The sequence below is a fragment of the Sebastes fasciatus genome, chromosome 8 (genome assembly GCF_043250625.1).
Source record: "Sebastes fasciatus isolate fSebFas1 chromosome 8, fSebFas1.pri, whole genome shotgun sequence".
In the NCBI taxonomy this organism is placed as follows: domain Eukaryota; kingdom Metazoa; phylum Chordata; class Actinopteri; order Perciformes; family Sebastidae; genus Sebastes; species Sebastes fasciatus.
The window spans coordinates 31,082,360-31,106,133 of record NC_133802.1 but is presented as its reverse complement, the minus strand read 5'-3'; the positions used below and the strand labels follow the sequence as shown (position 1 = coordinate 31,106,133).

General features: G+C 43.4%; 1 protein-coding gene across 2 annotated transcripts in view; it reads right to left on the bottom strand.

Annotated features, from left to right (window-relative positions):
• The window catches only part of samd11 (sterile alpha motif domain containing 11), a 130,380-nt gene that overhangs the window by 87,447 nt on the left and 19,159 nt on the right, over nt 1-23,774 (bottom strand). For both annotated transcript variants that reach the window (XM_074645012.1, XM_074645011.1), the window contains exon 2: nt 22,307-22,432. The gene's annotated coding sequence lies outside the window, so the exon portion shown is untranslated. The remainder of the gene's footprint in view (nt 1-22,306; nt 22,433-23,774) is intronic.

Below are 23,774 nucleotides of genomic sequence, written 5' to 3'. Positions count from 1 at the left end.
CAAAAGTCCCGAAATCTAGAGAGAAAGTCACCAAGTCAGCAACACTGACAGTCCGTCACTTCAGGCCTCCCTCCAAAGCCACTCCCGTAAAATTATCATTAGGAACATAAACATAACATAATGAACGTGAACGGCGAACATGGCTATTGTTAGCACTCACCACCGAGCACGCAAGTAGGCAGCCCGTCCAATCATTACTTTCAGGCCGAATGAAATGATTGGACGGGCTTATTACAGTCCTGCGACAGAGACAGATACCGAATCTTTCTCTTTTTTTTGTCAGAACATTTCATTTAGTGATTGCTGTCGAGATGTATTTTCAACTAATGCAACAACAAAAACATTCTAAAATCTTTACCAACCCTGCCTTTAAAGCAAATTCTGTTTTAAAGTAACTTTGACTGGGTGTGTGATCTCAATGCTTTTTTTGGTACTGACCTAAATGTCTCGACAGCACAGAGTGACGAAAACTGTCAAATACTGAAAGATGGCAGCTGAAATATGCGTTCAGATTCATAATCTTGTTTAAATCAACATTTTATAACGCAATGTTCTTGTATAGCTCCTTGTGTCCTTGTAATGAGATAATATTAGAGAACTTTGGCTTCTGTTGTTGAACAAAAATGTTTAGTTGAAAAATTGGTATCGAAAAATTTCAAATGATACCGAGTCCTAAATGCAACACAAGATAACTGGATGAAAAATGTTTGTGTGTTCATCTCTCTGTCTGTCTCTCTCTCTCTCTCACTCGTAGCCGTGTTGTTTCATTCTCTGACAGCTCTCATCAACAACAGCAGACTGGTGCTGCTGTTGTGTGTGTGTATGTGTGTGTGCATGCATGCGTTTGGGTGTGTGTACGTGCTGTACATTCTCCACTGAGGGGCCAGGGGGTTACGATGGAGCCACGGGGCCACAGCGACAACTCGCCGCCCCTCCTCTCTCAGCCCACCGTACCCCTCTGGCCTTTTGCTCCTCGCCTGGCTGGCAGCCCTGCATCAGGCAGACACACCACAGGCTCTGCCCCCCCACCAACACACACACACACCACTCGCTCCATCACCCCCCACCCCCGCTCTGGGCCGATCAATACAGCTCTTCGCCTTTCATCTGACCAGAGCTTTGGAGGAGCCGCACTTCCTGAAGAAAACCCAATACAGCACTCCCTCTCAGGGTAGCTTATTCTCTGTGTGTAAAAGTGTGTGTGTGTGTGTGTGTGTGTGTGTGTGTGTGTGTGTGTGTGTGTGTGTGTGTGCATGTGTGTGTATGCTCTAATGCATCTCTACATGTTCATGTGTTTGTGAATGAGAATGTGTGGGTGTGAGAGATGGGGAAGGAAAGGGTTGGTGCGAGTTGGCACATGATGAATCAATTAAAAGACAAATATAGGGTCTGCTTGATTGGCTGGGTATTTGTATGAAAGACATATGACCAGTTGCTACAGTATATACACTAGGGCTTGGATGATACACCTATCTCCTGATTATAATCCAATCAATCTTATTTCTATATATGTATTTTGTATATACAGTTCCCTTTGTTAACATCTTATTTTGAAAACCGGACGTAGTCACACGTGTATACTTCCGCTAACTTCGCCAAGTCCGTCTCTAGCTCTCCCGTCAGCTCTGTTCTCTTTATACATCCATGGTCAGCTCCATCGGGGCCGTTTGAATGCATTTAACATTAATGTCAGTATATGGGTGCTCTACAGTTGTAGCGTCGGCCCATTTGACCACGGAGATGAGAGTGACGGCCGGCTTGACCGCACGTTACCGCGATACGATAACGTTTCCTGTCCATGACAGAGTTAGCATGCAGCTTTAGCCGTGATGTCTAGCTCTGCTTTACCTGTTAATGTGTGAAACCCAAAGTGTTACCATACTATACTGGATGTATAGTGTTTACCACTTTGGATTTAATATTTCTATTTCAAAATCGTTAACAAAAAAATCACAATACATAGGTGAACCGATTATTTTTCCCACCCCTAATATACACATGATAGATGAGATGTTATAGTGGGACGAGTAGTATTGTTTGATCAGTTGCTCTGCCGGGACGCCCTGAATCACAGAAAATCATCCACGCTCATTTTATGGGTCAATTTTTCGCTGCCCTTAATGTTATCGAAATATGAATATCTTAAAGCTCCAGTGGGTGATATAAATTCTACCTGGGCTGACGCTCTTGTCTGTGAGAGGGAAGCTCGGTCTTAATGGGAGATCCTCATAAATACTTCAAAAGCAGGAGAGGCAACATTCAATTCTCTCTCTGCTTATCCGACAGCTTCCTGTGTTGTTTGAGAATCGGGAGTCTTAAGTCTCTCTCTCTCTCTCTTCTCTGCTTATCCTCCAGATTTCTGTGTTGTTTGTAGAAAGGGAATCCTAACTTCCTGTGTGGGAGAGAGGGAGAGACTGAACCTCCTCACTCAGCACCCAGGTGTTAAACAATAGAGGCTACGCAGGTCACTTACAGGTCAGGAGAAAACACCACCTCCCGGGACGAAAATGTGCCACATGTGGAAGACTGTTTAGAGAGGACTGATACTATTTTACAAAAAGACAACAAAAAACAGGTTCATGGCAGAGCTCTTCGTGGGTCAAAAACACTGTATCCAACCTGAATGGGGAAGTCAAGGTGGATTCTGAAAAATAAACTCAAACGTGATTCAAATCTGAAAGAACTTTTGTTAAACTAGACTTTATTTCTTTTTAGACTTTGTTTTTTTACAAGCATATGAGAATTTGTTTTAACGCATTATTATCACGTTAACTTTGACGGCCCTTAGTATATACACATTCTCGGATCGGCTTGTAAAAAAACAAACTAAACTCTAGTTCAACACAAGTTCTTTCAGATTCAGATTCAGAGAGGAAGCAGTTTTTGACCGCAGTGAAAATGTTGTTTTTGAACACCTGTCATGCCGCTGGGCGCGCCACAAACTACAAACTGAGGCAATAATTAGGGGCGGCATGAAGATAAATAGATGCATATCTGCCCTATTTAGTATATATTGAGCTAAAAAATGTCAATATATTGAAATGTAGTTGCATCACTCACTAAAAGTACAGATACAAATGCGGTAAGTAGAAGGTCTGGAGAAAAATAAGTGAAACTACAGTTCTTGGTAAGTTTTGAAATCGGTCTTCTGAGCTGTCACACTCAGTCTGTGCTTGTTGTCACAGCAAACTGTCAGTCAGGGAACTTCTCCACTCACTGCTCGTGGCCAAAAGAGACGGGCTGCAAAACCACTTCAGCGGTAAGAACGAACCGAAAAAAAACAACTTCACATCGAGTAGGATGGAGTTTTATCTTGACGTGACCACTCACAGAGAGTGTTTTGGTGCCACTGACACTACCACCCATTCTTCAGTACGATGCTTGTCACGTATTTTTTTCTAACGATACATATCATATCGAAATTAAAGCCCTTGATATAAGTGCTTTACAGATTATTAATAAACAAAAAAGGATAAAAAAAAGCACGAAGGTCAACAAAGCACAAGGAAGCTCGGATTACAACACGCACAGAGAGAGAGTGACTTCATTCTCTGCTCAGGTAGACATTACTCCTCTATATCTTTACATAGCAAATAGTTGTTTGCTGCTATATTAATGCTCTGGATATCGAATTTAGCACCTCTGATTTTCATTTACCTGGGTTGACTACAAGACTAGCAACGGGGGTAACCATTTTGGATAAATGCGTGAAAGTTCCAAGTTGGAACAACGGTAGGTTTTCCCATTCTCCCCATTCTGCCGACATAGCGTAAATGCAATAAATAAAGTGATAAAAGCCCTTGAAATCCTGTAATATATCAGTTTATAACAGGTTTTTTCCATTTTGCTGGAAAAGGTGGGAGCCGTTTTTATACAGGTACAAGTAGATGCACGTGCTTGCACGCCACCCACTCATCAGAGACGCTCCAGTCAGGATGTTGTCCGCACAGATGTTTAGTCTGCCCTGAGCAGCGCACTGCCGTGTGTTTTTATTGGCCCTCTGAATCCACTGGCTTTCCATTGCCTTGGTCACTACGTCCCCCACCCAACCGACCCACACAAACATACGCCAAGCCTTTGAGGTAGAGCGTCAAAGGGTGGAGGAGCAGGGAAGGGGACAGAGGTAGGAAGCGAGCGAGCGAGCTGCTGCCAGATCCTCGAGGCCGCGGACGAGGCCGTATAAACAAGACAAGAGTGGTGCGGCCACCAGGGATTGGTACATTGTCCCAGTGGAAAACGTCTGGCCCCGGATGACTCAGCCTCCGACACAGCACAGGAGGAACGGAGAGACAATGCTCTGTCCCAAACAGTTTCCAGACTATCCAAAATAGGCCTGTTAATCCCCAACTGATGGTAACCAAATGTCAAGTGAAGGATGAGAGTGTTTGTCGGTCGTAGCGTAATTTCCCAGTCACGACAGAAAACTTCCCAACCTGCTTTCAGTACTGCAGCACATGATCAGAGGCCATAAATATGTAACGGGCGTCTTCAGCCTGCAGTTATTTACTGTGAGCATAAATCAGGTGATAGCATGGCATCTGATTTATGTAGGTGTGTATCCTGCATGCGTGTTTGCAAAGACCGGGAACTAAATTCTGCATTCCTCAGGATCAAATTCAAGAAAATCAAATTATGCTGTACTAAGATCATTTTGGTGTTCTTATGAAACCACAGAATTTCATGCATTTTCCCCCAAGGACCATCTGCTCATTGCACATGATAAATGAGTGCCAATCAGACGCCCCAGCACTGAGTTAAGTGCAGCCGTGCTCCCTGGTCTGAGTCAGGTGCGAGTTTAAGGACACCCGCGGTCAGAGGGAAGGAGGACAGGGGTTGGGGAGGGAAGAGGGGGGGAGGGATCCAGGAATGCACGGCAGGGCGGCTGCCTTGGCAGGTAGATGAAGTGAGGATCACACGGGCCGGCGTGGGGGTGATTAATGCGCGGGGGAATGCACGGGAAGGAAAACAAGGCCATAAATCAGCCGCCGGGCCTCCATGCTAATTGTAATTGAAATGAATTTGTCTGGCCCGTAGAGCGGGGAATTGCAATTGCTATTGACCAATAGGGCCCAAGTGATCCGAGGGAAAAGAAACGGGGAGCGCGGCGTTGTCCGTGCCAAGATCAATGCGTAACCCGGCGATGGTATTTGTGTCCCGTAAATAAAGGTGGTTTGTATTAGGTGAGTTATTGTGTTGGTCAATGCCATGATGGAGCCGTTACTCAGGGTATAGGGTGCTCTGACTTTTGGCCACAATTTAGTTGTGAGCTGGAATTGTTTAAATAATAATGTGAAGTACACAGAGGTGAGGCTACAGAGGGGAATCACTCCTGAGATTGCTTTAGCCCGGCCCATTTGTTGTTGTTTTTTTCTACTGCCTCAACACAAAAAGTGTGCAACATTGCCCTGTGAGAAAGAGAAAACTTCATGTATTGCTCTTGTATAGCCTGCATGTAGTCTACTGTATTCTGTGCTGCAAAATCTCATGCATAAAATGTAGAGGTGTCAGCCTTCCAGCCTGTTTTTTTTTTTTTTTTCTTAAACCCCCAACCCCCCAGTCCGCCTCCCACAGCCTAGCAGGTAGCTCCCCATTCATTAACCTAACCGCTCACTAACTAATTGGGACATGCACAGACCTGTCAGTGAGTGTAGGTGTGTATTTAAAATTAATTTGAGGATAGAGGACGGTAGGTCTGAAGAAAAGACAAGAAAGAACAAAGGTTTTTTGATGCGATACATTCTGCGGTGTTGAATTGAACAGCCTTTTGAATGATTACTGTAAATGTTGCGATGCTCATCTTCTTCAATCAAAACTGTCCTGTATTCAAGTCCACAACAGTTCATTCCAAAATGAGACATTCAGAGACACAAACTGACTTCAGGCATAACAGCTAAGTAGTTCATTTTTACAAACCGAATCATTTGTATTTCAATTGAGGTAACAATATATTTCTCTACTGTTATAAAATGAAACTCTAAATTAACAACCTTGCTCAAAGCTAAAAGCAAAAGTAGCCTTGGATAATAGGGATCCGTGTTGTGTTGAGCACCCAGCAGAGTATTCACTGCTCTTTTCTCTCTGGGATTCGGTCTCCATGTTGTGATCCAATAACGTTCCCCCATGAGACTGCAAATAGCATCCCAACCTCGCTGCAGGAAAATAACATCCTCTTCCATTCATACACAGAGGAATACCGAGTTTCATAACGCACTGCTCCCTCATCAGGACACGCTTAAATGACACCGTATCTATGCGGGCTACTCACTCACACCGTTTCCAGTGTTGAATATGCAAACACTCAGTGAAGCACTATGAGCAGAGTTTTGCGTTACTCGCGGGGCGATTCTTCGCCGTTTGAAATTACTTTAGAAGATTTCACATGCTCTGCGACAAACTACACAACAAGCGTTCGCCCCCGCAATTTCTAGCTCTTTGAACCCTGTGGGTGCAACGAACAATAGGAACAAAGCATTGTTTTTCAATTGTGTGTGACAGTGTGGGCTGCTCAGTGCAGAGGCCTTCGCCCTAACTACTGGGGATGTGTTTGCTAAACGAGCCAGAGCAACACCGCGGAGCCCACAAGGCTCCACGCTCTCTGATACGACCAGGGGCTTTTCTCTGCCTGCACACTCCCTCCACCGCCGTATCGCCTCCCCCCCCCCATCCTTCCTCTCCGTCAGGAATCTATATTTCATAAGCGAGCTGTGGAGCTCCAGTGCCCAATTATCAGCAGATAAGGCGCAGGAAGCCCTGGAGCGCCGGCACGGCTATTTAGACGGGGCGGGGGGAAGGAGCTGGAGAACGAAAGGCAGGCAGGGACCCAACCCCCCAGGGGCACTTCGCCCTCACCACGCTATTTTTTTCTTCCTTCTCTTTTTTTCTTTTCTCTCCCTCGCTGACAGCCTCCTCCCCCCACCCCCCCCCCTTACCTTAGCGGCAGGGTTCAATTAGTGCCGGCGGCGGCTAGCACCCGCAGCCCCACTCAGCCCGGGAGCTGGAGCCTCTATCAGCACACACCAACAACACGCAAGGCTGAGTCCAACTAGCAAACTAACGTCAAGGCAACTTCTATGTTGGCCTCACACACACAGGCACGTGCACGTATGCACACACACACACAATCTGAGAGGCTTTTAGTATCTCAGCCATGAGCACAACAGGGTCATCCATATAAAATTTAAAGTAAAAACTGAAGTAAACTGTTTTTTTCCTAAAACCACAACACGGAGGTAAAAAAAGATTCCACTGCTCGCTTTAAAACCACAATCTATCCGCAGAAATACAACACCGATATTCATTGTTGCAGTTTATAATCATGTCCGATTAATCTCTAGGGGAATACATTTGACCATCTGTGAAATCATTAGAAGTAGGAAAAAAAATTCACGATTTAACGATTTTGAAACCTATTTTTTAATGCCAGAATCGATATATTTGCTTCATTTGAGTCTATGTGCAGGTAGAAGGAAGTTACCACTTTTATTGTTGTAGTCTGAGTAACGAGACGTCATATCCGTTCTGTATCTGTCACTCAAAACCAACAGTAGCCGGCCAGCTGTAGTGAGCAGAAAACGGCAGAGGGTCTGCGTGGACACGACCTGCACCCTCACATTTTAAATCTAAAGTGGTAAACACTACACATACAGTAAAGTATGGAAACACTTTGGGTTTCACACATTGCAGGAAAAGCAGAGCTAAACATCACGGCTAAAGCTGCATGCTAACTCTGTCATGGACAGGAAACGTTATCGTATCGCGTTAACGTTACAGTCGAGACGGTCGTCGCTCTCATCTCTGTGGTCAAATGGGCCGACGCTACAACTGTAGAGCACCCATATACTGACATTTATGTTAAATGCATTCAAACGGCCCCGATGGAGCTGATCATGGATGTATAAAGAGAACGGAGCTGACGGGAGAGCTAGAGACGGACTTGGAGAAGTTAGAGGAAGTATACACGTGTGACTACATCCGGTTTTCAAAATAAGGTGTTAACAAAGGGAACTGTATATACAAAATACATATATGGAAATAAGATTGATTGGATTATATTCACTAAAAATTTAAAACATTAAATGTCCCTTATAAATTAAATAGAAAATATCACTAATTTGTGAGGGAAATCTTTGATTTTCGGGTTGCCTAGAAAAAATAATGACCGATGTATTTGACTTCAGGACATCTCTGACAACATACATGCTGAAAATCAAAAATGTTATTGTATTAATTTAGATATTTCCCAAAGTAAAAGTCCCTAGAAGTGTATGATTCAACTTTAAAATAAATAATAATAATAAATCTCAATATCGAATCTCAATACTTGTAGAATCACAATACTTAAAAAATCGCAATACATATCCAATCAGCACTCAAGTATCGTGATAGCATAGAATCAGGAGATAGGTGTATCATCTTAGCCATAGAAATCATGGCCAACTTCGCCAAGTATTTCCTGTTATTTCACCATTTCTCATATACGTTAATGCTGCCTCCTCAGACTGCCACATTTAAGTCAAAACTTTCCTCACTCCTCCGTTGCCCCAGACTTCTATAAGCAAGGGGGTAAAACTCAATGTGCCTCCCACATTTTCAGACCCCAACAGAAAAAAAAAAAGAAAAAACACGCTCCAACCGCCAATGCTGAGCAAGGTCGGCCAGGGGTCAGGCACAGCTCACGGATACGAGACGGATATCGATTCTCTGGGACAGGCCGCAAGCACACACACACACACACACACACTTTCTTTCTCCTCCTCTTTTTCTCTACAGTCACAGGGCAGGCATCAGCCAATAGATCAGCCAGGGGCAGGAAACGGCCTAGGTCAGAGGGGACGGTGTGTGTGTGTGTGTGTATGATGATAAGACTAACAGCCTGCTGAAAGCCGCTCTCACCCAGAGCTATCCAGGACCTTCAGGCGGCGCCGATTCACCTCGAAGCAGCAAAGAAAAAGAAAGACCAAACAGTGATGGAGTATTCGTCTTACTGCCACTGATAGACATGCATCTACACGCACATGCACACACTCAACACGCTCTGTAATCGTTGTCCTGTTTCAGAGTGACACCCAAGTTGTTGTTGTTTTCCATCAGTTGGAAGTTGATATTATAGAACATTTGTCACCGCAGGAGAGTGTGTGTTGTTGTTGCTGTCGCCTAGTGGTCTGTGTTAGAGGATCCGCCGATGGCAGAGAGAGAGACTGGGGTTAAGACCGAGGGGAGGCGAAGGCTTCAGCGGCCCCGGGTAGACCGGAGGCTCAGCTGGAGCCGCGCACATACAGCGTCAGCGGTGCATGGGTCGTCATGTGTGCGCACGTGCCATGTATGATTGCTGTGCATGAGTGAATAAGTTAAGTGTATGCCTGAGTGTGTGTGTGTGTGCGTCTGTACTGTATATGTGAGAGAAAGTCAGGGGGCAGTGAAGCGGAGGAGGGCAGGCAATGCTCCCAGGCATAGAAAGCAGGCCAACTCCATCTCCCACTATGGAGAGCTTCAAAGAGATGGGGTAGTAAAAGGAGAAATGGTAAAGTACGCCTGGTTATCTCAGTTAAGTTGTGTGAGGTGAGCTGTTATGTTGTATTCAAACTAACAACATACAATCGCATATTGGTATTTTTGGAATCATTGTTTCTATCATCTTTGAATCTTTTTCATGATTTATTTTCCACATAAGAATAGAAGGTGTGCTCTTTTTTAGATTATGCAGGATGTGCAAAAAGAGAAAATAATACAAAATAATTTTCTCTCGGCCGTGGCTATTTTATTCCTCCCCCTGCTGCGGACTCTTTCAGTCGCTTTAACCTCAAACTACAGATGAATTTGTGACAGAGAGAGAGGAGGAAACAACCCAAAAACAAAAGATTCAGAGATACAGACAGAGAAGACAGTCAGGGGGGAAGTGAACTTCCCCCGCTGACGCTCTTGTTCCACGGTGAGAATCCCCCGGCCGGTAGCCTCAGACATCTGGTTCCAGTTAGCTCTCAGCGCTTTGACGCGTTTCCTGTGCTGCTGCTGCTGCTCAACGCTGCCACGGCCACGACGCAGCCCTCCCAACGCCACGAAAGCCAAACTCTCTGGAGATAATGTACTAGAACTCACACACACATACACCCAAATACACAATCAGCCACACGTCTATATTCATGTATGATATTTATTCAGACCGTGCTGTAGTTGCTAAAAAGTTTCTCAGAGGCCTCAGACAATATGTTACAGGTCTAAAAGAACAAGTCGTGGGAGGAGTGATATCATAACCAGAGTTACACTATTAATCTGTTTTGATGCTATCACATATTTACACAACAGAGAAGTGAGTGATACTTTTCTAACCATTTCCATATATAACCGCTCCGGTAAGGAGGAAGTGTTTTATCACAGTATCTTCAACAGGAAAACAAGGACGGAGAAACAGATTGATTTGTTCAGAGGAAGGCTAGCAGGCAGAGAAAGTGAAAACCAAACATAGATCGAACAGAAGTAGACCGACAAGATGAAAATCAAAGATGCGATTTTACTCTATTCTCGTATCAGTTATTAGTCTACACAAACTCATTTCACAGCGGACATTTTGACTTGTCATAGCAGGAAAGGCACAGGTGTCACTAATAACGTTAACAATGGATCAGTTCTATTATACGTCCCAGTAAGCCATGACGGTGTCAACCAGCGTGCACAATACCAGGACCCTGAAACTGGGTCACCTAAACTGAAGCAGTCATTGTTAATGTTCTTCATTACACCTGAGCTTCTCCTGCCATGACAAGTCAAAATGTCTGCTGTGAAAAAAGCCTCCATTAGCAGCCTATTTTTGCCAGATGACTTCAGCTTAGTATTTGTTTATATTTTATAACCTTAAAAGATGCTAAATATGAGATTGGGAGCATTTATATTTCCTCCGCGCGGCTCTCAACATGGCGATGGCTGAGCCGGCGGCTCGTAGCTAACGGTGCCAACAGCGCTAAACATGAAAACAACTGCTGACAGAGCTAACAGTGTTAACCTGGGGGGGAACCGTAGGGTGGGTGCTACGCTTCTGCAGCGGTGCTGTCGGCTGGGACGGCGTTATCAGCTGTAACCGCTGTGTGAGAGCAGTGCAGAGTGGCGGCCGTAAGCTAGCCAATGGTGCACTCCATAAAAACATGTCAAGTTATTTACTCCAACCTTACTCCAAAATACATTCAGTCATACAATACTATCATTAGGCCTGTCAATTGATTAAAATATTCAACCGCAATTAATTGCAAATTAATCACACATTTTCTATCTGTTCAAAATGTATCTTAAAAGGGAGATTTGTCAAGTATTTTATACTTGTATCAACATGGGAGTGGACAAATATGCTTCTTTATGCAAATGTATGTATATATTTATTATCGGGAATCAATTAACAAAACAAAACAATGACAAATATTGTCCAGAAACCCTCACAGGTACTGCATTTAGCATAAAACAATATGCTCAAATCATAACATGGCAAACTGCAGCCCAACAGGCAACAACAGCTGTCAGTGTGTCAGTGTGCTGACTTGACTATGACTTGCCCCAAACTGCATGTGATTATCATAAAGTGGGCATGTCTGTAAAGGGGAGACTCGTGGGTACCCATAGAACCCATTTACATTCACATATCTTGAGGTCAGAGGTCAAGGGAAGCCTTTGAAAATGGCCATGACCGTTTTTCATCGCCAAAATTTAGCGCAAGTTTGGAGTGTTATTTAAACTCCTACGTGACAAGCTAGTTTAATATGGTTGGCCAATGGATTCCTTAGCTTTTCTAGTTTCTTCATTCTAGTTTTAAAACTGAAATTTGCGTTAACGCATTATTATCGCACTAACTTTGACAGCCCTAACTGTTACCTAACATTAAGCAAAAAAAATAAATAAATAAAGAGGACACGATTTTGTACTTTTTGTCAAAAACGGTCATAGTAATGTACAAAAAAAGAAAAAACACTTATCACACTTACAAGACATTCAATCCACTGTAAGACACTGTTGGACTATGACAGCAGCTGTGTACGGCATCGTGCAGCAGATGTCTGCAGCTGTTCACATTTCGTACCTGAGCTGCTGAGGCAAATTCCTGCCATCTACATTGATATAGCAATAAAGTACTGAGGCTTGAGTCTGATACACAGTAACAAGGATGCTCTGAGGCACACACTGTATTTTGACCTGTCAGTTTTGGGAACTAACAGCACAGCATGTCATGTCACTCACAGTGTGGAGGACTGCAACGTTTCAGTGCAACTACCCACTAAATCAACCACAATACCTTTCAGTGAGGTGATTCCCTGTGTGGGGGAGTGGAAAAGGGTGACCCCAGAATGGAGAAAGACATACAAGAGGTACCAAAAAAAAAGACAACAAAAAACATGAGCCCACACAGCCCTGCTGCTCAGCAGAGGAACCTCGTAGGCCACACCGGGGATTACGGGTAGTGAAAGTGAGAACGAGGGGGTTGAGAGAGAAACAAAAGTGCAACGAAGAGGAGGTGAAGAGACAGGAAGTAGCTTCATAAAGGCTTTCCTGCGTTGGAGGGACTCCCTACACCACGCAAGTTCTCTATAAACACAGAACAAAGAGCTTTCTCTGAAATCATACGGTGACTGGAAATTTACCATCCTCGTATTCACCTACCTCGATAGAAAGGCCACGCTAGGTCACATCTAAATTTACCTGTGGTATGCTGTAGACCTGAAATATTGACATACAGTAAATCTATACAATTCAATCTCTTCTTAGAGAGAAATATTTTAAAAAATATACACCAATAATGCAATTCCTTTGCATTTCTCTCAACTCGTAGGAAATAATGTACAGACACCTCTCTCTCCAAATTCAATTTAAGCTAAAAACATGTTTAGACTCGACTTTAATTGCTCCCAATCGGGGGTGAGCACGAGCAAACGAGGACAAATGAAAGTTTAAGGAGGCAGTATTGATTTGTGTGGAGGTCAGGGGTAGGTCACCCCTATCAGAGAATCAACAAACAGCCGGCAGCACCCTCCTCAGCTAAGCCAATCACCTTCTGACCCGGTCCACCGTTACCATGGCAAATGACCCTGAACCACACAGACCAGCTTCTGACTGAGTGAAAGCAGCAGAGTGGAGCTCCGCAGAAGATGGTGGAGCTACAACAAATCCTCCACTAAAGCCTGTTAACTATGCTGTCGTGATATGTTTTTATAAAATCCCCCTTATTTGCATGACTCTCTTCCGGCAAATGAGGTACTGAAAGTTTATTAACACGTTTGAAGAGTTTTGTTTGGTGGAAAGTATTACAGTCGAACTAGGGCTGTCAATCAAATCAAATAGTTAATCGCAATTAATCCTAAATTAATCACACATTTTTATCCGTTCAAAATGTACCTTAAAGGGAGATTTGTCAAGTATTTAATACTCTTAAGCTGTTTATGTCTAGTGTTATTATGAAGTTCAACTTCTAGTGTAATTATTAGGGCTGTCAATCGATTCAAATATTTAACCGCGATTAATCGCACGTTTTTATCTGTTCAAATGTACATGCTTGCTTTATGCAAAAGTATGTATATATGTATTATTGGAAATCAATTAACAACACAAAACAATGACTAATATTGTCCAGAAACCCTCACAGGTACTCAGTTAGCATAAGAAGCCCAACAGGCAACAGCAGCTGTCAGTGTGTCAGTGTGCTAACAGTGCTTACAGTACTTTACAAGTACATAAAAATTATCTTATTTTTGATTCTTGCATATATTTTCCATATTCTCCTGATATGCATCACCATCAGAAACAAATATTCTTATTAATATACAGCCCAGCCAAATCATTCCCATGTCCTGCCCTTCCCATGATCCTCTTTTTCTAGCCATTTTGCAGGACAAAATCTGAGATTCTTCCCTTCACCCAGTCTTTCCATCTTACACCCCCTCCCTCCCTGGGAGGCAGGCAGGCAGGCGGTGGTGGTAACCAAGCCTCTGGCAGTGTGTTCCTATCCTGCAGGAGCCCTCAGGTTCCAACCTGTCAATATCCCAGGCAGCGTCTTGGCTCTGCTGTGGCTCAGTTAACCTCCTCACCCACTGCAACCGCACAAGGGGCTCCTGTCCCTCTGCCAGCCCAGAGACAAGCTCGACCCCCCTCCACCACCAATCCCCCTCCGATCCAACTCACACTGCGCTCACATCCGTAAAGGGCAGCACCCTGGCAGCAACAGCGAGCAATATGGCAGCTGACGGCAGTTTTCTGCTCGCTGACGTCTCAGATGTTTTTGGATGACGGTCACGTTGGAAGCTCGCGGAGGGTAAAGAGAGAGAAGATATTGGAGAAAAGTCTAAAGCCTGAAGGACAGAAAAGCTCAGTGACTCGGTGACAAAAGGTCCCGTCGTCTCGTCATCTGTATCAATTTCAGGGAGAGGAAGGGTCAACGTGAAAAAGAACTGATGTATTAACACGATGCTGAGAGGAGTTTTAGAGTAATGTAAGGGGAAGTGTAAAGTTGTGAGAAAGACAGAAAGTCAACGGGAGGGTTTTTAGTGTTGGTGTGTTTGTAGTCTACACATGCACACAGGCCTGATCCCAAGCGTGGTAACAAGCGTGTGGCAGCATGTCACCCGTCCCCACGCACTCAAACACACACACACACACACACACTCCTCCGTGGCTGACTGCAAGGCACCGCGGCTGTCTGCTGGGAGCTCAGGTTACGGCCGACCGGCGGGACAGACTTTATGGACGCCTCTCTCTCCCACACCCACTCTCCCCCTCCGCACGGCTCCGGAGGAGGTATCGGGTTGCCGGTTCAGCGCCGGCCAGGCTTGGCGCTGGCGGCAGCTTGTGATCTTGGGTGCCTGTGTGTGTGTGTGTGTGTGTTTTATCTCCCACTCTTTGAGGGTATCGGCACACAACGCTGCTGTCTCCTCCAGGTATGTAGGTGTGATTTACAGAGTAGACGCTTCGCAGTCATGCGCACACACACGGGCGCAAAATCCAACCTTTTCCTCTGCTCCGAAGCACCTAGAATATTTTATACTGCATTACACAGACCAAGGTGTTATAAGAAGAGATGGAGAGTTTTAAACCCAAATTACAAAGAAACACGTGTTCTCACTTCCCTCTCGGTGTCTAGCCATGTAAATAGTTTGGGTTTTATTTTGAGGTATCCGTTTCTGAGATTTTGCTGCCATCTGAGTACTATAAGAGGTAAATTAAATTTGACTGCATGTCAAGTGACAATATCTGGGTCACTGGAACTACTTTCTACTGCAAAAACATCTCTATGAAAACTGTTAAGAGGGTTTGGTGGATTATCAGGGACATTATATCTGGAAAGCTATGTTGCCATTGATTTCTAAATGTTTTAATGCCGTGAGCAACACAAACTAAATTCCATTCACCTCTATTATACTGAAAAGCAGCATACATCTTAGTGAGAGATATCTTAAAACCTGGACAAATAAAACCAAAACGATCTGCATGGCTAGATACCACAAGAAGTAAGTGAAAAATATGTTTTCCTTTGTGTCATTTTGATGAACTGACCCTTTAAAAAGGGCCACTCTAGTGATGTATTATTATACTTCCATAAAGCGGACCTTAAAATAAAAAAAAGAAAGGCAAAAATCAATGTTACAAAGGCCGAGATGTCCTAACATTTAATGCCTAGTATGGAACGAACACCAAAAACTGAATCCTTCGCATAGACTGTATTAAAAAAAGAAGTGGACGTAGTCACCGTGATGTCAACCATTGGTTTGTGGACTGCCGTTTTGAAGCCTCGAGTTCGGCATTTTGGCTGTCGCCATCTTGGTTATTTGCAACCAGAAGTGACACGAGAGGGTTGAGCTAAGTACAACAGAACACTGAATAAGACATATTTAGGCAACCAAAAAGGTTATAATTAACTTTCATGAGCTGAAAACACAAGTTGAAAGGGTTAAAGTTGTAAGACAGAAACACGGACACCCAGACCGGACAACGCCGTGGTAGCGACCTGTCAATCACAAGGTAGCCCCGCCCTAAAGCATCCCCTGCTTTATGGTCTATTTGACTCTAAATGGGACCATAATTTACTAAATGAACATCATGCTGTATTGAAGAAGACTTGAAACTAGCGATTGAGACCATAAACTCATGTTTACAATGTTTACTGAGGTAATAAATCAAGTGAGAAGTAGGCTCATTTTCTCATAGACTTCTATACAACCAGACTTCTTTATGCAACCAGAGGAGTCGCCCCCTGCTGGCTATTAGAAAAAAATGCAAGATTAAGATATTGGCTTCACTTTTCAGACCCTGGACCACTGATCCTACATTTCCAATAATGCTTTCTCAGATTGTCAAAGCTCCTCTAGAGCCACAGACCATTAGAAAGACTGTTGCACTCCCTGTAACAAGTAAATTTACATGTGAAATAGATGATGTGTCCCTTACAAAAAAGAATTCCTATGTTTCATGACTATCACAATTATAGATACTAAAGACAAGAACGTCACCAACAGCATCTATGCGGCTTCCTAATCCCATGATGCTATCTGTCATCTGAGAGAGCTCTGCCTCTCTGTAAAGCTCGCTCTTGCAGGAAGGAGTTGCGGGGAAGGTGCACTCGCAGGTCAACATGTAAGAGACCTCCTATATGCAAGGACCTTGTGACGGTTCTGCCGCTGGCTCGCTTGCTAGCCCGGCATGGAACGGCACTCATGAATAATACATGGGGACATCTGCCACCCCTGAATTATAGATCTGTGGAGGCCCCAGCATATGGGAACAGCCCAGCAAGTGCTAATGGCTAACTCCCCATGACAAAATATGGGTTAGAGACACGTGAATGATAGTCGGGTCATGCAACCTTTCTGTCATGCGAGTGTGAGGTGGATCGTAAATGTGATTATTTACATGTCTGCATGTGTGTTTGTCTATCTGGAATGAGGGCAGGCTCCGATGGATAGACAAGTTAATATGACCAAAAACAAGCATCCGAATTAGCAGAAAGACACACTAGTGTGTTTGAGCAAGGCACTAAATAAACATGTTTAGGGATGTAGCTATATAACTGATGTTGTACTCAAGACTTTCCCCACAGGGGAAAAGGTGACCAGATCATTTCCATACAGGGATCAAAAGTCATTGTAACATTACAATACACCATTATGCTTTTTCTTAGCTAAATTCAGCTAACCCGGTGGATGTATCTTTGAAACAGCCTCAGACACCCACAGCATAACAAGCGCTGGCTAATGTCTTTTATGTAGGCTTCCTCCTGCTGAAGTGCAGCCTGCTTGAATATTCTATACTCTCTGGTTGCAAGTCTCTTTAAAGAAGCAGAGACGGGACGGGGGGTTGGAGGAGTGGTGGGGGGGGGTTCTTCCAGTCCAGTCGAGCAGGAGGCCCGGTCTACCGGGGACCAGTTCGATCTCCGCCTTTCTCTCCAGGATTATCCTCTTATCAGCGCCGCAAAAGCCAGGCTAAGAAGCGCCACTAATTAGCCTATCTTTAATTAACGAGCACCTCGCTCCAAAACCACCCACGGTCCATGTAGGCTCCCACTTGGAAGGCAGGCAGTGCTGCGTAAAGATGAGCAGACTTAATCTTGTTTTTGTCTCGAGTAAGAGAGAGTTGAACGTGTAGAAAAGGCCAAAGTTCATCTGCAAGTAGTTGGGGAGTCACAGCGTGCAGAACGTCCCCTCATGCTTGCGCGCTTGCAAACAAGCCTTTCTACACCGCAGGTTTCAAAGGGAATCCTACCACCCACCACTGTTCCACTTTGTTGTGCATGTGTGTTTGCGATGTGTCTGCGCGTTCATTTGAGTGTATGCCCAAGTGTGTGGATTACTGCACTGAAATTATGCTACCACTCACCATCACTGACAGACTTAAATTTCCAGGCTTACTAAAGCCTCCTCCGAATCTACAATGGAAACATATGTGGGAGAAGATGAGGGACAGAAATCACCTCAATGCGCCTCCATGAAGTTTAGAAGGTAAAAGGTTCACAAACCCACTCTACCCCGGCACTTTTTGGAGAAGGCTCTAGACTGGAAGGAGTAATATTAGGGCTGATTCAATACTATCACGATACTTGGGTGCCGATTCGATAAGTATTGTGATACGATGTTCCAATTTATTGTGATTTTTTTTTAACTCTTTTAACACAAGACCATGGGAAAAAAAGTTGAATCATACACTTCCACTGAGTTTTACTTTGGAAAATATCTAAATGTTTGATTTTCAGCATGTAGTCAGAGATGTCCTGAAGTCAAATATATCAGTCATTGTCAGGCATTATTTATTAATATATTTCCCTCACGAATAAGTAGTTATATTCTTTAAATGTATAAGGGACATGTGATGTTTTAAACTACTGGTGAATATAATCCATCAATCTTATTTCCATATATTTATTTTGTATATACAGTTCCCTTTGTCAACACCTTATTTTGAAAACCGGATGTGTATACTTCCTTTAACTTCTCCAAGGTGGTCTCTAGCTCTCCCGTCAGCTCCGTTCTCTTTATACATCCATGGTCGGCTCCATTGGGGCCGTTTGAATGCATTTAACATAAATGTCAGTATATGGGTGCTCTACAGTTGTAACGTCGGCCGATTTGACCACAGAGATGAGAGTGACGGCCGGCTTGACCGAACGTTACCGCAATACGATAACATTTCTTGTCCATGACAGAGTTAGCATGCAGCTTTAGCCGTGATGTCTAGCTCTGCTTTTCCTGCAATGTGTGAAACCCAAAGTGTTTCCATACTTTACTGGATGTGTAGTGTTTACCACGCTGGATATAAAATGTGAGGCTGCAGGTCATATCCACGTTACTCAGACTACAACAATAAAAGCTGTAACTTCCTTCTACCTCTGCATAGACTCAGATGAAGCAAATATATCGATCTTGGCATTAAAAAAAATCCATTTCAAAACAAAATCGCGATACATCAGTGAATCTATTTTTTTCCCCGCCCCTAAGTAATATATTCAGCCGCATACATTTGAATACTTTCAATAAAGTGACATGGTAAATAATAACACAAACTTCAGCACTATTGGTCTGCTAATTATTGTGCTAATAGAATCAGAGAGGACTGGGTCATTTGAAGGGGAGTGAGAGCAAGACAACGGCCCGCAGATGAAAAGAGACAAGGGGAGACAGGGAGAGAGAACGCCAACGGTGCCCTGGTCTGGCCTGGCCTGGCACCGCCAAGCGGGAGGGGCTGCGGCGGCCCCAGCATGCATACATTAGCGGTGCTTAGGCGCACTAATTGCTTCTCACTTAGACAAATCTCCTGCAAATCACGGCTGCGCCGCCAGCACTGCCCAGGCCCCCCGGGAAGGAGAGACGGCAGGCAGGCGGACGGAACGAGGAGGAGGAGGAGGAGGAAGAGGAGGAGGAGGAGGGGGGTGGCGAGTGGAGCGTGTGTACCAGAGGCGCCTCGGAGCAGGATGGAGGAGGAAGGAGAGGAGGAGGAGGGGGGCGCTCCCAAGAGAATGGAGAGAAACGAAGAGAGAGAGGGAGAGAGAAAAAAGCTCCAACACTTCAAGAGTGCCTCTTTCTCTCTGCTCATCCATAGTCCAGGCTGAGTGCCCCCCCCCACAACCTCTTACACCCCTACCCTCAGAAGCCCCACCGCTGCTCCGCTCCTCCAACGCTCCATCCCTCCATCCCCCCCTCTTCTACCAGCTCTCAGATCTCTGCTCTGCCCCCTCGCTCGCACCTCCTTTCTCTCTCGCTCTCCCTCCCTCTCCATCGTTCTATAGAAAAGTGGAGGAAAGATGAAACTCTACAAAGAGGGAAAAAAAATCAATAACACAGATGGATAGCTGGATAACAGGGTCCGGCATGCTTCGGCGGTGAGGCAATCCAGAGGGTGCCCACACAACTTCCACACAGGCGGAGAGACGGGCAAAAACAAGACGCTGGGAAGAGGGTGGTAATCAGCCTCAGGAAGCCAACATCATCCGCAAAACACAACTTCACACAAACGCGTACTACAATGTATGGCTGCATGCATACACCGACATATGTACATGAAGGCCAACGCGCAAAATATAAACAAAAACATCCACAGAAGCACACATCATATCCTCAGCCCAACGCAGCTAATTGGGGAAATACTACAAAACAGGTAACCTGAGGTGAAAGAAAATAGCTGTCTGTAACAATAACATAGATATCATGCAAAAGATCAATATTATAGCACGGTCTGCATCATTCTACTAGGGTTATTAGAGATATTGGGTGGCTAAAAGCAACTCTTCTCTTGTTAGCTGTGGTTTAAGGTACCACAGGGGGCTCATCAAGAACGATGTACACAATATACTGCACAAACATTGCCCGCATTTTAGTATTCATTATCAAGGTAGGAAAGCAAGTAGCAGGAGGTAAGTCACCTGAGTATATTTCTGTATTACTTTTTTACGAGTTTATGTAGTCATTACTTATTTCTAAAACTTTTTAGCTCTGTTAGTGGGAGCGCACGGCTCTGCAGACATTGCTGGGTGGACGTGGCAGAGACGCAGTGGCCTGGTGTCATACCTTAATCCAATAAAATTACACTCAGGACAGGTGACCACTGCTAATCCTCACCAAAGGAAAACTTGCTTTCACTCAACCAACAAACTAAAGCAAAAGCCACAATTTCCATGAATTTTCTACCTTGAAGACAATCAAATGATGACCTCAAGCTTTCCAAAGATTCACCAACACAACATTAACTCCGGTCACCTCTGTGACCTTGACGAGACAGATCTAGGTACGCCAGATTATCTTATTTTAACCCCCTCTGGTCAGGTGAGGTGTGATTATCCTCACTGCGTGTGGGGTTGCCGGCACACCTTTAGTACTCTGTAGCGTTTTTCATTGTTACATTAGCATGATCTCATTTATTTTTAGATAATAAACCTAGCATTTATAATTAAACAATCGAGTGTGGAATGTACCTGATATTATCTTTAAGATGCTATTGATAACATTGATAACATAACACACACATAACAACATAGCCTTGTTAGAAGTGGGAACTAAACGTCAGATTTCTTTCACAGAGATAAACAAAACATTCATTTTGGACCCGCCAACATTTTTAAAATGATTAATTCACAATCATAATTTTTTTTCAGGAAAAGCCATACTTTTATTAGACACCTTTGAGGATGTTTTTTTTTTTTTATATTTAATATTCATCCACATGAAAATGTTATCAATAAGACCTTTAATATAAATAGATGAACTTAATATTTATACTTTACTCTTGATGAATGACTGGAAAAGTAGTTTGGGATTAACAGAATTTTAAAATGACTTAATTCTAGGAGTAATATTAGTGGCACCAACACAACATAAAATAACATATAAATAAAATATAACAATTTTTTTTTTAAATATACAGAAAAAGAAAGAAGAAGCAATTTCCTTGGAACAAAAACACATTTCTATAAACTGTGATTAGAATTGAGCTTTAAAGTCCTAATTTAATGAAGCAAATGGTAAATACGGTGTTAATCTCCACTGTAAGCCTGTATGGCATCAGGCATGACGTCATCAAAGACTTGTTACTTAAGCATAGAGTTGTTGCAATACCGATACCAGTATTGGAAATGCGTCCGATACTGCACAAAAGTCGGTATCTGGTATCGGCGAGTACGCCAGTCTCTGCACCAATCTGACACCATAAATTATCCCAGAAAAAAAATCAACTTGTTAAACCGTAAATCAATTAATCTTCGCCGCTCCAAAACAGTAGCCTTTGCTGTGCTGTCGCCCTGGATGTATCATGGATGAAACTACTGTTTTAGAGCAGCGAAGAAGAACCGATTGCAGGTTTGTTTGTGACGTGACGATACCAAACACCAACAATGCGGTGCTAGTGGGGAGTGTAACGGTAGTCAGAGCGAGGAATATGTAATAATTTTCACAGTGGAAAAATCCAACAAGTAAAAGTGTATGTATTTGTTCATGTTTTACGAAGGGTTTAATCTGAGCCAGGTCATACAACAAAGATAGGAATCTTATCGCAACCATTAAATGGTCAGTAGTAAACAGCTGTTAAATAATAATAATAACATTTCATTTATTTTTTAATCACGCTGGTATTGGATCAGTACTTGCAGCCTCATCTGGATTGCAAGCTTGCTTCATACAACCAAATATGCTAACTGATAATAAGCGTAGATTATCCAGTTAGTTTCTTGTAAAACCCTCAGTGGCACATGCTGCACAATGTCAAATTGTCTCAGTAATGGTCTTAGTGATATGGATAATCAGGCTGAAATCTCACATTTAATATGGTGACAAATTGTTTACGGTAACATTGATATTTACAGTACCTTATGACAGCCTTCTGGACTCTGACGTGCTTTTGGTTGAGGGTTTCAGGTCATGTGTGATGTAGATCTGCTTGGTCTTTCCTCCCACTGGAACCAGTGCAGTTTGGAGGTGATGCTTATTCGCAACTGTGGGAGAGGTGAAAAGGCGAAGACTTCATTATAATGAATGTCAATGATGATGACCCCCTTCCCCCATACACACATCACACATAAACATGCAAACACACACACACAAAGATTCCACCCCGCTTTCCTCCTACAGTCCAATCTTTGTGGAAATTACTATAATCCTCTCCTGGGCATAGTGGTGATTTTCTGACTCGGCAAAGAGCCATATGACTGTGAGGTGGCCACATTGAAATTCACCTTTGAGAGCCGATGGAAGTCTGTTACAATCTGTTTGAAGCAAATCTGATATTTGTTTGGTTACATTAAACACATTTTATTCCATGAAAATAATTTCTTCACTTACATCATTTCATAAGATTGAATTTAAATACTCCTTTCATTCAGTAAAAAGGACTAAGATGGGGTGAAGGATGGGTTGAAGTGAATGTTTAGGCTACATAATGTGGGTGGGAGAGCTGAAACTAACTGGTAGTCAGCATTCAGTACACTTAAAATCACTTGAATTTTGTCCAGTAATAACAATCCAACTTATTAACACATCACTACTATGAACCATGAAGTACACCGGGTATGGGGGTTATGATTAATTTATGCATTTAAACCAACTAATAATAGTTAATCAACAGACACATTTTAAGTATTTAAGATTGCTTATTCATAGCTGAAACCTCCAATGATGCAGTTTTACAAGGTCTTTGCTCAGATGATAAATCACTAGCACCACCTACTGTCTACAGTAATCCTGGCATGTGTTCCCTGGTTCTCATCTACACTGAAGAGCAACAAGAACCAACACAACTAAAACATAAATATTTGTTTAGAGCTCCATCTTGTGGAGAGAAACAGACAACTAATCTCACTGTCACAGCAGTGGTTCTCAACCAGAGGTCTGGAGACCCACAGGAGTCCTTGAGGGAGTTCCAGGGGGTCCCCAAAAAAATGGGGGAAAGTTTATTTTCATTATTTAATTTACTATAAAGTGAGCTCAATGTCAGTAAGAGTCATAAGAGTGACTATTCTGATCAGAGGTTTCACTTCCTCTATAGTTATCTCCTCCGCTGTAGTTGACAACTAGATCTAATCTTTTCAGATGGATGTCCCTGAAGCAAAATCTTATCAAATGACAGGGTCTGTGACCTAATGTGTATTCATTTAGGGGTCCTTGACACGAAAAAGGTTGAGAACCACTGACTTACAGAATATGCAATAGTTATTTAAGGATCTGCCTGGGGGAGTTTTTAATTCTACAACTATTTATAATTGTTAATGATATATATACTCAGTTATTATTATTATGGATAAAAGCTCGAACATATACAGTACGAGGAAATCTATACAG